General features: G+C 36.0%; 1 long non-coding RNA gene across 2 annotated transcripts; it reads right to left on the bottom strand.

Annotated features, from left to right (window-relative positions):
* Positions 1–8,980: 8,980 nt before the first annotated feature.
* LOC135437480 (uncharacterized) lies at positions 8,981–11,524 on the bottom strand. 2 transcript variants are annotated; one of them, XR_010437695.1, is made up of 5 exons: positions 10,981–11,524; positions 10,368–10,923; positions 9,810–10,293; positions 9,640–9,759; positions 8,981–9,195 (listed from the first exon to the last, which is right to left on the bottom strand). It is a non-coding gene; the product is annotated as an uncharacterized LOC135437480 (long non-coding RNA). The 2 variants fall into 2 exon arrangements; XR_010437694.1 differs by having other exon boundaries at positions 8,981–9,759.
* Positions 11,525–13,549: the final 2,025 nt, after the last annotated feature.

Raw genomic sequence — 13,549 nt, 5'->3', positions numbered from 1 at the left:
AATCATTGATTTGGGCAAATCCGATGAAATTTATGAGTACAAGGAGTTTCTACAATATCTGCATCCCCAAGCGATGATTCGTTGCAAAAAGTACACACTGCAGGTGTCTCGTTGAGAGCTAAATTTTCCTGACTACGTACGAAAGCCATCATCAATAAATCGATTATAATTGGTCGAGGAGTTAAATACAAATTTCTCCAAAAAGGATTTAAATTTTAAGATATATACGGTAATAGGTTGCAAAAGGCAGTAATGAGCGATAATTACGATAATGGGAACAGTTTTGCGGTAGAAATGAAAGGCTAAAGACGATTCGGTATTAATATAACAATATTATAACATGACATATGACAACATGGGACTTACCCTTAGGTAAATACATCGCAATTTCTAAATCTATATTTTGATATTTCTCCTTACGAAAAGCAAACCAACTATTTTACTTAATCATTTTTGAATTATCTGATCTAAGTTGAAGAGGGACGAGTCGAAATAATCCAACCCGAACAATTCTCAATTCAACTAGAACAGATGGGAAGTTATTATGCCTTACCAACTTTCTATCACCTGGTAGAGAACCGACTCGACACCAGATCAAAAGGTCCTAAGTGAATCAAAAGTGGCGATAGCATAAAAAGATTTATAGTGGAATAGTATAACGGATCCACTAAATAATTCGCACGACGATTTGATTCCTGGTCTGGCTCCAAACGAAACGGTACCACGATATATAACGAGCGCCTACGATCTACAAGAAGAAAATATCCTATAGAGCCGAGGAACTAAGATGTTGGCGCTCCTCGGTCTTCAGCCACCCTACCTGTAGCTGCATCGGCAATTGTCATTGCAACTACCCTTTATGTGCGATGTTATAAACTTAAGGTGCCCATCGGAATTAATTGCGATCAGCTGTTCATGCCTATGGCATCGATTATTTAAACTTGCAAAATAAAATTTATCACTCCACCACAATCTGTCCATCTCTTCGTATTGGTACTGGTATAATTCTAAACAACTGGGACGGGTGTCTACTGAACAATGGTATTTTAGCATTTATGATGAGTTTATTCTCTATAAAAATACCCTTTGCCTTTAACAGTGTGTAAATCTCCTTAATTTCTGTATTTGTTCTCTTTCCTGGAAGTACTAATTTTTCGGATAGGCTATCTTTTATCTTGGAGACTTCGTCCCTTAATTGTCTGGGCTTTAAAATGTTTGGATTGAGTCGCCCATGATTTATGTCAATTAATAGTCCTGTTTGTATTTTGTCGCATTCATCAATTAATGAGCTAAGTTGCTTATTTATTATGAAGAAACTAATGGATTCCTTATAAAAAATAATAACTCTCCTTGAGAAGTTCGGTCATGTTCTCTGTTCGTTGATTCATTTTTTCAACGTTTATATTTATGTCCTCTCTTGTCTTTTTAATTATATTTGCGGTTAAGTCGATTACTGACGTCTGTTTTTTCTGTAATTCGTTTAAATTGTATTGATTTTGAAGTAATTTTTTCATGTTTTCTTCCATTATTTCCATATCGTCGGCGTCCATTATACCTAACAAAATGTGATATAGGGAACCCATAAAATTCTAAGGTGAAAGCGTTTTTTTTCTTATTGGGTTTTTGGTTGTAAATAGTTCGTTATTTTCATCTAATTCCGCAATTTGTCTCTTTGTGTGCTATTGAGTATTAAGTTACACAGATCTTCAAACCCATGGAGCTTCTCACAAACCACTCTAATTTTTTGCACTAATGCCGTAAAATATGACCAGACCCCACGAGGATGACACTATTTCTACCTCACCAATTGGATCTAGATACATTGCTGAGGAGCTATTCATTTTTTCTTGTTCCCTTAATGGGATTGTATTTGATACTTGGCAGAACAGCATGAGTATCATCATCATCATCAATCCTAACTTTGAGATTTTACATCTCTTAGAGCTTCTCCTTTCCTCCTCCTTAGTTTTCTGTTTATTATCATTTTTGTCTTGTGCCTGTATGCCGATAAGCGGGCACACTTTTGTAATTGGTCTTGTCGTAAATCCATCCTGTAATCCTGTAATCCTTCTACTTTGCCCAAGGGCCATCTTGCTGGATGACAGTTTTCGTCTTTCATTATTACTATTTGTCCCTCTTGTATATCCCGTGTTTCTTTTTTCCACTTACTTCTTTGTTGTAGGATATACAAATAATCTTCTTTCCACTTTGACCAAAACTCTCTCTTCATTCTATTAATCAGTTTCCATCTATCTAAGTTGTCTATTACTCTTTTTAGATAATATATTATTGACTTGACTCCGGCCTCCCAAATACCTCTAAAGTGAGGGCCTGCCGGCGGGATAATTTTATCCCACTGGATTTTTTCATTTTCTTCAATAGCTTTTACTTTATTTTCCTCAGTATTTTCTACATGTTATATAATCTCTCTTTATTTGCAATCCGTTTTCTCAAATTAAAGCCAGCTTCCGCTAGCTCCCAAGAAATTTCTTTTATTTTCTTGTGACAATCTAGTATGGAGTCTGCTCCTGACATCAGATCATCCATATAAAAGTAATTTCTGATTGTTTCCCCAATGATTTGATCCTTACAATTATTTGCTATCTCTACCAGCACTCTTGTTGCTAAGTATGGGGCTGACGCGGTACCGTATGTAATCGTTGTGAGTTTATAGTTCTTAATCTGCTGATTCGGAGTTTCGCTCCACAGAATATACAAATATTGTTGATAGTTTTTGTCAACATTAATCTGCCGATACATTTTTTCTATATCTGCAGAGACGGTAAGCTGCCACTTGCGCCATTTTGATAGAACGTCGAAAATATCTTTTTGGACTCTGGGTCCCACCCACATTATTTCATTTACGCTTTTGTTGTTCGTGGTTTTTGCGGATGCATCGAAAACTACTCTCAACTTGGTTGTGAGAATAGAGCCTCTTAACACTGCTTAATGAGGTAAATAATACTTCCCCTTTTCGTTGTACTCGACCATATGTCCTAAGTCCATATACTATTTTAAGAAATTGTTGTAACTTTCCTTCAGCTTTGTATTTCTTTTGAATTTTTTCTCTAAGTTCAGAAACCATGCCATTGCTTGTGGTCTTGATTCTCCTAACTCTCTCTCTTCTTTAAAAGGAATGGTAACTGTGTACTTTCCACCTGGTTCTTTTCTTGTTGTTTCAATAAAATTTTTCTCGCAGATTTCTGCTTCTGCATCTTCTTTATCTTCTTCTTCTATCTCCCAAAATCTCTCCAAATCTTTAACCTCAATGGCCGACGCGACTATTTTTTCTTCTCCTTTGGATTTCGTGCACCCAGACACTATCCACCCGAATTCTGTGTTCTGGCCGAGAAGCCCGTCGATTTTTACTACCCCATTTTTTGAAATGTGAGTATACAGGTCAGTTCCGTAACTATATCTACTCAACCTGGTTTGTTAAACTGCGGATCAGCTAATATATCGCTATCCCATTTAATTTGATCAATATTTATTGATTTTATTGGGAGCGCTTTCATCAGTTTTGGCAAAACTATTGCATCTACTGTAAGCGGCTCCTTTTTTGGGTCTTAAGTATCCACACATACTTTGACCTTATATTTTGATACACCAGACTCTGTTGAGGATACTCCACTAATTTTTGTGATCGCCCTCAATCTAGGTAACTTTAGTATCTGGACTGCCTCCTCAGAAATGATTGTAGTTTGCGACCCACTATCAATTAGTGCCCGCAATTTTTCGTATTCCCCCTTAGCTGATTTTAGCCTGAAAATTGCTGTCGCTAATAGCGCTTGCCTTTCAGCCACGCATGTGTTCACTTTTTCTCTTCTATCAAAGTGAAGCATTGCGTGGTGGAATTATTTTCATTTCGCACATAAAATTTCAGTTGTGCACCTCTTGGCACTTGAATGTTTTGATAATTGTGCCTTTCTTGCGGCTTCTGCCCTGTCTGCTGCCCAGCTACTTTGCAAATTGGGCAATTTTCCAAAAAGTCCCTATTGACTTTCGGGTTTTTCTCCTCATCCTTCAATGAGTCAAGAGCATTCAACCTTTGCTCTAAATACTCCATTACGTCGGACAATTTTTGAACTTCTTTTGTTCTTTTAACATGATTTTCATATGAGTGCAACGTTTCTTTATTAAACTTGCGAATAATCATGTGTGCAAAAATTACATCAACGTATTCTGATAAGACCGTTATCAATTTTATTAAATGTATTGATTCATTAATTGAATTAATAAATGCCTTAATGTGCTTTGTTGAATCACTGTTCAGTCCTGGCAACTCTATAAGCCTATTCAATTGTTCGGAAAATATTTTCCTTTTGTTTTCATAACGCTTGGTTAATAATTCCCAAGTCGCATTGAAATTTTCTGCGGAGCCTATTAGCAAATGCGACACCATGCATCTTACTTCTCCTGTTAATGCTGTTCAAATTGTTAAATTTAAGAGCTGGACTCAAATCCTCTCTTGATTGCACCAACTCTTTAAACAACTTGGAGATGAGATCCCATTCTTTGGAATCCCCATAAAAGCTGGGTACCTGCATTTTCGGGAGCATTGGTAGCTCCTCTGTTTTTACATGGCAGCCCTCCATTTTTGGTTGACACTTGTCTTGAACCTGATTTGCTAGTTCTTCTACCGTGTTCTGTACGTCAAAATCTAGCGTTTTCCCTATAACACGTTACGTTGCTGTCGAACTTTTCTTTAAAGAATTTTATTTCTTTATGTATTTCTTTCCAAAGAAATACTATCTTTCTTTTCCTCAATCCAAACATTTTACTGTTGTTTTCCCTAATGTCCACCTGCGGTTTTCTCTAAATATTTGTTCACTACATCTACCGGCTTGTCGAACTAGTTAGGCTTCCTGAAAGTTTTTCTTTAATTTTGCCTATAACTGTCATTATCACTTCGTATTGTTTCTTATTGAAGTAGTCATGACCGACTACTCCAATTTTACACAATACGCTGTAATTGGTTTGAAACTGCTTCTAACTCGCCCCCTTGACCACCCTCTATCTCTCTGAATCTTTCCACCAATTGTGACTGCTTCGTCAACAATTCTATAACTTTGTCTGACAACATGTTTTTTACAAAAAATTATTATTTTTTCTTAAGTAAAAAGTTCTTTTTAATTTTAATTTTTTCAATGGACTGTATACATAAAAAAAATTGTTAATAAGCAATTTTTGTTGTTATTGCGAGGCGATCTTGCCGCCCTTTTCGCATGGGTGCGCCATAGGTCGCACTCTCATTTTATTGTTTATGATTTTTTAAAAAAAATATTTTATTTAAACTCCTTAACGTAAGGTTTTTGCTTGGGCCTCACGTTTAGAAGCACAGACGGTGTTGGGTAGTGGTAGGAGTACTTCTTGAAGAGGTTCCCCTCTGGATGTGCCTTGATCACCGTCAGCAGGGCTCTGTTAATCTCTTCTTGCAGTCTGGCCGCCGCCGGGGGGGCCTTGGCACCAGATTTACCTCCTCGGCCTTTCGACTACGGACGTGGGCGTCGTTTAGCTGTTTGGACCCCTTCTTGTTTCCGTAGCGCTTCTTGAAGAGTTTGCATTCTCGCTCTGTTTTGCTGTCTGTTTTTCTGTTCGGCGCGCTGCTCTTGTCTGCACCGCCCGATAGTTTTTTGGTTTGGCGTGCTGCTCTTGGCTGCACCGCTCGAATGTCGTAGGTCTTTATACACAAGCGTGCCGAAATGCCGGCACTGCTCGAAGGACCAAATGAACGGATATGTTCAATGTGAGTACTTGTAAGATACTGATTTTATTCTTACGAATCCTAGGTCTTTTATACTAACAGAGTGTCTTATTTTAGGCCTGCTGTCGATGCATGCGGCAGCAGCGGTCATAAACTATTGTGTTTAATTAGGGTATTTTTTACCCTTGCTACTTACAAATGTTTCTAATATGACATTTCTTAACAAAGGTCGCTCTTACAATCTTAAGCGACCACAAGTGCGCTATCTATTATAATGCTGCTGGCTGCATCGTACACGATGGTGTAAGATATAATTTTACCGAGGGTCAAATTTAGACTCGGTGTCACGTGTTCATGTGTGAACATTCTGCGGAGGGCCGACAAGGGTGATGGCCTGCAGTTTTTCTGTTACAATTATTTTTCTTATCAGGTATACAATAATTATTACGACTAAAATTAATACAATCATTAACGAAGCATGTCCCGATACGTGGTGGAAGTTTAAACCTTTTAATTCAACATGGTGGTCTTTTAATTCTTGAACTTTACTTAGTAGCTTATTTAATTCCTCAGAAGTACTAATCTTAGTTTCTGTAAATGATATCCCACGTAATTTTAGGTATTTCTTTCAATTCTCCTATGTAAGAGGGAATAATGGTTTCCTGCCTTTCTGATTGCATCTTATGGTGAGCAATTAACAATTTGTCTTGTTTTTTCTCAGTGGATCCTAGCTGTCGTATTACGCAGGTTTTTAAAGAGCCAACTGCTTCTGCCTTCTGATTCTACCCAGTATTTTTTCGATGCTACTACAGATCTATAAACACAATTCGATGGTCTGTTTGGTTTAAAAGGTGAAGTTTCACAGGTGCTATCACTGGCACTGCTCCAAGGCCAATTTCCTTCACACACTCGCTTGTTTGATTGCCATTGTTGGCATTTGTTTAATGTGCAATCATTAAATGGTACGAATCCATCTCAAAGTTAAATACTTAATATTCTGAACTTAACTGTATCATTATCATCTGTCCATCTCTTTGTATTGGCACTGGTATAATTCTAAACAGCTGGGACGGGTGTCTGTATTGGTATTTTAGCATTTATGATGAGTTTATTCTCTATAAAAATACCCTTTGCCTTTAACCGTGTGTAAATTTCCTTAATTTCTGTATTTGTTCTCTTTCCTGGAAGTACTAATTTTTCGGATAGGCTATCTTTTATCTCTTCTCCTTTGGATTTCGTGCACCCAGACACTATCCCCCCGAACTCTGTGTTCTGGCCAAGAAGCCCGTCGATTTTTACTACCCCATTTTTTGAAATGTGAGTATACAGGTCAGTTCCGTAACTATATCTACACAACCTGGTTTGTTAAACTGCGGATCAGCTAATATATCGCTTTCCCATTTAATTTGATCAATATTTATTGATTTTATTGGGAGCGCTTCATCAGTTTTGGCAAAACTATTGCATCTACTGTAAGCGGCTCCTTTTTTGGGTCTTAAGTATCCACACATACTTTGACCTTATATTTTGATACACCAGACTCTGTTGAGGATACTCCACTAATTTTTGTGATCGCCCTCAATCTAGGTAACTTTAGTATCTGGACTGCCTCCTCAGAAATGATTGTAGTTTGCGACCCACTATCAATTAGTGCCCGCAATTTTTCGTATTCCCCCGTAGCTGATTTTACCCTGAAAATTACTGTCGCTAATAGCGCTTGGCTTTCAGCCACGCATGTGTTCACTTTTTCTCTTCAATCAAAGTGAAGCATTGTGTGGTGGAATTTGTTGCATTTCGCACATAAAATTTCAGTTGTGCACCTCTCGGCACTTGAATGTTTTAATAATTGTGCCTTTCTTGCGGCTTCTGCCCTGTCTGCTGGGTTCATGCCTCTAAATTTAAAGCATTGTAATGCATAATGCCCAGCTACTTTGCAAATTGGGCAATTTTCCAAAAAGTCCCTATTGACTTTCGGGGTTTCCTACTCATCCTTCAATGAGCCTAGAGCATTCAACCTTTGCTCTAAATACTCCATTACGTCGGACAATTTTTGAACTTCTTTTGTTCTTTTAACATGATTTTCATATGAGTGCAACGTTTCTTTATTAATTACTTGCGAATATTCATGTGTGCAAAAATTACATCAACGTCTTCTGATAAGACCCTTTTCAATTTTATTAAATGTATTGACTCATTAATTGAATCAAAAAATGCTTTAATGTGCTTTGTTGAATCACTGTTCAGTCCTGGCAACTCTATAAGCCTATCCAATTGTTCGGAAAATATTTTCCTTTTGTTTTCATAACGCTTGGTTAATAATTCCCAAGTCGCATTGTTATTTTCTGCGGAGCCTATTAGCAATTGCGACACCATGCATGTTGCTTCTCCTTTTAATGCCGTTCAAATTGTTAAATTTAAGAGCTGGACTCAAATCCTGCTTGATCAGCATCAACAGCCGAGTCGATCTAGCCATGTCCGTCCGTCCGTCCGTCTGTCCGTATGTATGAACGCAAGGATCTCAGATCCTATAAGAGCTAGATACTTGAATATTTATATTCGTTAACTTGCCCCGCTTCCAAGTAATCGATAAAAGTCGATATCGCAATCCTGTTTTTTGCGCAATTAATGGTAAATAATAAGAGCTAGAGTAACCAAACTTGACATGTAGCTTCTAGATTAATATGTATATTATGTATCTTTCATTTTATACCTATCGCCGGTTGGAAAAAGAGGGTTAAGGGTATCCCCTAGTCGGGAGATCCCGACTAAAACCTCTTATAATATGTAAAAAAAAAATATAATATCTAAAAAATATGAAGTCATGTTTTAAAACTTTAAATAATAATTTAAAAACCGTCATTTATATAATATTAATATCTTTCTCAATTTAGTTTTTATAGCCTCCCAAAGTTTTTTTAATGTACTGGTTGAAATAAGCTGTGATCCACTGTATGTCAAGGCTGCTGCTCAACGGTGACGAGACTTCAGTTAGTATTATTCTTGTGTCGGTAATTGTCAATTACAGGAACTTAATCGTTATTTACATCACTAAGGTTTTTTTTTACCGCCTGCAACTTAGAAGTAATAGATGATTCTTAAGTATTGGTATAGAAGCGCATAATTTATTTGCTGAATTTAAAGTTAAAACTTGATAGTCAAATAACCCCTTAAACCAAAATGTATGTGTTTATAAATAGTTTAGCTTGGCCCGAGAGATTATATCACCTACCTGTATATATTTACAAAGCTTGAATATAAGCTGTCGACTTACCGTGACGCCAGAACTGTGTTAGCTTGAGTATCCATTATTATGTGACAAAAGTAGTATGAACGAAATATACGGTGTTGAAAGATAACAAAAGCAAAAATAATTGCATGCCACACCAGAGTGTTTTTAAAGATCATGCTGTTCGGACCATAATGGTAAATATGACTTCTTTCAGCTTGCTTATCTGCTTCAGTCTTCGGCAATGATTGATCATATTCCATAACTGCAAACAAACTTTGATAATCTTGTTTGTCTTTTATGTCTAACATATTTCCAAACACAATAATGCAGACTTTTATGACTATGTTAAAAACATTAAATGCAATAAGGAAATTCCAGCGGCATATGATGTAATGAATATTTTGTAAATATACTTCCGAGCCTTGAAGCATAAATACTAAAGCAAATATTAAATAGCCTAATGACAACATATCCATACTGCAAACACCACCCATAAATACAACAGCTAGTGTAACCCAGAGAAAGCTACAGAATATAAGAGTCTTAAATACATCTGAATAGTTACGGACAAAAGAGCAAAAATCATGCGTAGGATTTCTAAAGTAAACATGGCCCAGCTTAGCAATGTTATGTACAATGTTTCTGTTATCACCGCCCGGATATATAAAATTGGTATCTTGCCGAATTTCTACTTTAAATGCCTTACGTTGACGCGCTATAAGTAAAAGTACAATGAAATCAAGCATAAGTTTTGATTTAATGGAATCATCTAAAAGTCTCTCAAAAGTCGAATTATTCCTGAGATGTTGCGATTCATTAATTGAAACTAAAAGATTTCTTGTTAATAATATTATTAGTGTTAAGTTAAGTACTTACCGTGACATATATTTGGTGGAAAATGTATTAAATACACATATTGTACAAATATTGAAAGTACAAAATATAGCTGCAACATATACCATATTCGTGCACACTGCAGACGTGTGAGGCAGAGTAAAAGTATAAGCCAAAGGGCATATGTTACTGAAAGTATATCACGTCTATGGACAATAGTTGAGACTAGCGCGATTAGAGTTATTTCGCATCCAAACTTGAAGTATCCATAGTTAAGTAGATATTTTAGTAGTCCAGAAAAATTCCGTTCAGCGTCTTGACGAGATGTTTTAGGAAAAATAGTTGTGCGGTCTCTTATCTCACCCATCGAAAATCGTATCAAATGATCACGTAATTTGACTACAGCATGCAATGTAGTAACGATCATGTATACAATGTACGGCGCTATATACCGTAATAATGCACCCCAAATCTGATCAGTTTTTCGAAGACCCATCCAATCAGCAAAGTTTATTGTTTCGTTTTTCTAAAAACAAGTTTTTAATATAAAATATCCGCAACTATAAGTATATTTATTTATAAATACGAATGCATCCTTACACATGAATAATTATATTGTGTTTGATCCAAATATTTTATCTGATAGATCATTTTCATGAGTATTAAAACAGAAACCCAAAATGTAACTATACGAAATATGACTCGTCGGAGAAATCGATTTATACCAACACTCATAAGCGATAATATGACAAGAAAAAGGTTGAAACAGCAAACTTCTGAAATAGCACAAGTAAAGGTGGTCAATATGACCGCTTTAATCATGTGCATTTCAAGAAATCGCCATGCAACCAATTTACTAGGTCGAAACCATCGACGAAGCCTTGACCGTAATCTCTTGTGCACTCCAGAAAATAAGGATTTCCATGATTGTTTACGTGGAATGTTAATTTTTTGGTGATTTCCAGTAGCCACACTAAAGCGCACCCGAGAACTTTGACTTTTTCGATCGGTTGGTCTTGGCTGACGTACAGATTCCATAAAACGCCGGTGAAAATAATGCAGTTGTACCACAGTAAAAATAACTGTTAATGTTGGAATAAGCAAATGTAGAAAGAGATCTTTAGTGCGGTAGCGGCGTAAGCCTATATCATTTTGTCTAAGTGCATACATTTAAGGAATTGATAAGGATAAGGATTATTTTCGCTGGACTTACAAGGTGGGCTGAACATGCAGATATGTCTCCCAATAGTGGTCAAAGTAGTCGAATTGATAGGTATATATAATAGTTAATATAGTCATTGCATAGAATATAACAAACATCCAATATCCATATAAAAACTTTATCCAGAGCTGCAAAGACATCTGAAAAACCATTAGAAATAGAAGGAAGAGTGACATGTAGCAAATACGAAATCCGGTCATGACTTGATCAAGCATAGCACATAGAAATATTAAGAATATTAACATCCACATCCAGATACGTGTAACAAAATTTGAAACACTTTCAAAAATAAATATGATCGCACGCGGCGCCCTTGACTTTTCGAATAATGTGTGTTCAGATCGTGAATGTTGCGGTCCAAAAATCTGAAGCAATAGATCGTTTTCAGCTTTATCTTTAGCTTTTTCTTTAAAATATTGATGTGAAGTTATCCAGAATATAAGCAGAAATGCAGTCTTCACTGTTAACGGGATGCAGGGTTGAATTCCACTATCCCGAGGATGAACAAATCCAATTTGTTCAAGATTTAATCCGTATATCTATGAATAGATGTTTGAAAAATGAGAACAATATCTGTCTTCGGTATGCCGAGGACTAATACCCTTGCAATAAAATTTGTTTAACTATTTTGGATTACAGACAAAATTGTTCATATTTCTAACTATATTTGGTGTTGGTCGATCTTAATGACATTACTCTTTGAACAAGTTTTACACATTCCTTATCGGGTTTTATGTATTTTGTAACTTTGAGGATGAATTTTATAACATTACTGATCACTGAGTCTTTTTTTTCAATTTTATGGTGAGATTTAAAATATATTTGTTTACAGTCGGTAGCACGATTTGGCAGAATAGATTGAATTTTCTGAAGTGTGAAAGACCCTGATATGAACTGAGGGCAACAAATAAGATTTACATATACAGGTGCGGGTTGAAGTTAACAATACCACCTCCAGCCTTATAACATACGGCAGTACAAGAAGTCTGATTCCTTTCTCTTACGGATCCGTCCGTATGTATGAGCGCAAGGATATCAGAATCTATAATAGCTAGAGACTGAAATTTAGTATGTAGGTTCTCCTAGTGCCCGCGCAGTAAGAGTTTGTTTCCGATAATCGATAAATTGCCTCATTTTCAAGTACTCGATAAAAATTGATATCGAAATCCTGTTTTTTTAAAAAAAAATTGATAAATAAGCTAGAGCTAGAGCCACCAAACTTGAAATGTATCTTCTAAAATAGTACATATATAATTGAATAAGTCAAAAAGCGTTGTTCAAAAAAAATATAATTTTATTCAACGGTGCGTAACTTAAGCGGAATTTACAGGAATAATATATTCAAGTTGACGGTTTGGATGCGTCGGATGAATTTAAACTCCAAACTGCTTTCAACGCTTAGCAAACATCGGCTGAGCTTTCAAGATCATGAGCTTTTTCTCTTTTAGCAATGCTCTTTATTATTTACTCTCTTTGTGAGTTTTCGGGAATATTCTAAGAGCCTGGATTTGTGCTGCGTTGGCAATTTGGGCATTTGGTGGGAATAACGATTGTGGCGGATGTTTATGTCTAGTGATTTTATGACCGGTCCCACGCCAGAATTGTTATTGTCACCAAGTAAAAATTCCAATTGGTATGTATCGGATTACAATATTTAGGTGATGTGCTTAGTTGCTAGGGGTTATATATAAGGGGTTGGAATTGAGTGCAGTGGACATATGTTATATGCTATATGAGTGCATGTGCAGGTGTTGTATATGTTGTGGGTGTGGTACATATGTCACTTCCCCATCCCTAAGAAACTAGCCTGTCCTAAGCGGACATTTTTGGATATAATGTTGGGGTATTGCTAATTACAATATTATCGGAGTCATTTAGGTTGCTGTTGCTTACAATATTTTCATGTGATTGTATATTGATTGGTTCTTCAATTTGTGTTTGTTCTTTTTGTTTCTTATATTTTATAATTAATCTTTGGGGAAAACTTATAGATAATGTACAATATTATAGCGATTATGATTGTGCAAAGTATGGTTATAGATACAATTTGAAAAGTGTTGTTCATTTTAGTGTGATCTTTTACAATTTCTTTGGCTTGAATATATGATAATGGTTCTAACTTGGTTACGTTATTGCTTACATAAATCGTTTGCGTATAATCTAACATTGTGCTTGTGATTATTATTTCATCAAATTGAATTGAACAGTTTGACGCTTTAATGAGGTTGTTACCTTCTATTATCATTTCTCTATTGATACAATCTTGTTTTAAAAGTGTCTTTGGTAGATTCTAAGTAATCAGAATGTTAGGCTGGACATAATTTATTTCAAAGTTCTTTCTTGTTTTTGTGGAACTACATTCTGTTGTGTCTTGATTCAAAATTCCTGTTATGCATTTATTTGTAATTAATTCTTTTGTATTTGCCGTGTAGGCTTGTTTGTATTGCATGAAATATTTGTCATGAATTACTTCTGTTTAGATGTTGTTATCCTTGTATGGATATTGTAATATTTCAAAGATCGGTGCTCTAACTATCTCTCGTGGAATATGGGATATGAT

This window comes from Drosophila montana, unplaced genomic scaffold, assembly GCF_035044405.1.
Source record: "Drosophila montana isolate Dmon_TW-CO22-7 unplaced genomic scaffold, ASM3504440v1 contig_3824_1, whole genome shotgun sequence".
Lineage (NCBI taxonomy): Eukaryota > Metazoa > Arthropoda > Insecta > Diptera > Drosophilidae > Drosophila > Drosophila montana.
Note: the sequence above shows the minus strand (reverse complement) of the source record. Positions and strands in the feature narration are given on the sequence as shown.